Consider the following 1932-nt stretch of genomic DNA (forward strand, 5'->3'; position numbering starts at 1 on the left):
CTTTTGTGGGTCCAAAAGCCTGTCAGTGGGAAGGAGTGATAGGAAGCTGGATTAGGGGCAAAAATTTGCTCAAAAATAAAAGTGCTCAGAATCACTCAAAAAATGAACGACTACATCCGTATCAATTATACGATCCCAACGCAACTCATTTCACTCAAAATGGAGCTTGTATGAGAAAAATAGAAACTTTTGTCCACTTTGTCAAATAGAGAAAATTTTGGGTATAGGGCTGACTGGGATGTTGACTAGGCATCCGTACAACCCAGTTAGCAAAAATAATATTCCAAGGAATATTTCCAAAATATTCTAACAGGTGGCTCAAACGGATTGTGACAAGTGTCTGCATGTTATTGGTCAAAGGCATTTGAGGTGGACCAACGAGAGGCTGACACGTGGCAAGCCCAGAGGCCACCATGTACCCTCTCAATGGTAATGTAAAATGTTATTTGGTAGGCTGGTAGAGTTGAACCCACGACCTCACCCACACAAGCCCCACACTTTACCACTATGCTGCCACCATTTGACTTAACAACTATGGGCTTGAGGTTTGATTTAAACATAAGTACCGACGAGTTTGGAGGTAAGGGGCCGGCCCAAGGGGACCAACCACGGTTCCATGGGTGTCATACAACATAGTGTTGAATGCGGAGGGTGCTAGCCGGAAGTTGGTGGTGGTTTTATCAGGCCCGATAAATCCGGCGCTGTTCCAATTTTGGTGGGGCTAACTAGAGTTTCTCTAGATTTGGTGGAGTTTTCCTAGAGAAAACTAAAGAGACCATAAATTTTGCAAAATTCAACCAATTTTGGCTCAAAAAGAGTCATTCTTAGATGATTTGGATGTTATAAACACAATGGAATAAGTTGTAGAGGTAGAAAGACACTTTTGTATGTGATTTTTTTACGTTGAAGTTTAAGGAAGCCTAGGGCCACTAGGAGAGGAGGTCAAGCCTAGATCAGCTGAAGTCCAATTGCAGAGCTTGGATAGTCATTTTTTGGGTTTTTGGGTCTCTTGAATCTGATGGAGTAGCTTGAAAAGCCATTGGAGCACTACAAGTGTATGTAATTAGAGAATTTACCATTAATCCAAAGAGTGTCTAGCCATTGAAGTATGTCCAAGGAGATGTAGCCCAAGAGGGGTGAATTCCTTTATCAACTTTGTGTTATGAGTTGTTGTGTTTTAATTGTCTGAAATTTACTTGCATATGTGTTTTAAACAACTAATTAACCTCATAAATTTCTCATAAAATACACTCATCATTTGACACATAATTCCTAACATTTTGGTTAATTTGAAATGATCCTAAACACATATTTTTTAACATTGATGAGGGAGCTTACATAGCATTAACAAGTTTTCCCAATATTCGTATCGATTGTCCCATTGGTCATACTATAAATAATATTGTTATTTTAATGAGAAATTCCAAAACTTGTGTAAAGGATGATTTGGGTGCGAATATGTCATCAGTTTTAAAAGTCATAGTCACATAAAGTCATAAAGAGATATGCAGAGGTTTTAGAAACATAATGTTCCTTTGAAATTGTGAACGACAGTGAGGAAATTACTACAGATTGTGCCTTAGCTAGCAATAACGACCATTCTCATTTCCTATTTTTTCTTTCATGAATTTAATGACTAGGGTTTAGTTGTTTATACAGAAATATTGAGGGGAATTTTAATGTAAACTTGTGTATTGTTGAGGTGGATTTTGAGGAAGAAATTAATAACTCTTTTAGTTGTTATACAAGAGTGTTGTAGAGAATTTAGGCTCCTTGATGTTACTAATCCACCACAAGCTGTACCTAATACCATTTCAAAGTTGAAGCTACTAGGGTGATTGCTAATGCTATGGATATGTATGCGTGAGCCTCAAAGTCCAATTTATTTTCTTTATTGTATTGTAATAATATTGTCAATTATTAAAATAAAAA

The sequence above is a fragment of the Pinus tabuliformis genome, chromosome 6 (genome assembly GCF_031772625.1).
Source record: "Pinus tabuliformis cultivar Carrire ecotype Pingquan chromosome 6, CPIR1, whole genome shotgun sequence".
NCBI classification, from domain to species: Eukaryota; Viridiplantae; Streptophyta; class Pinopsida; order Pinales; family Pinaceae; genus Pinus; species Pinus tabuliformis.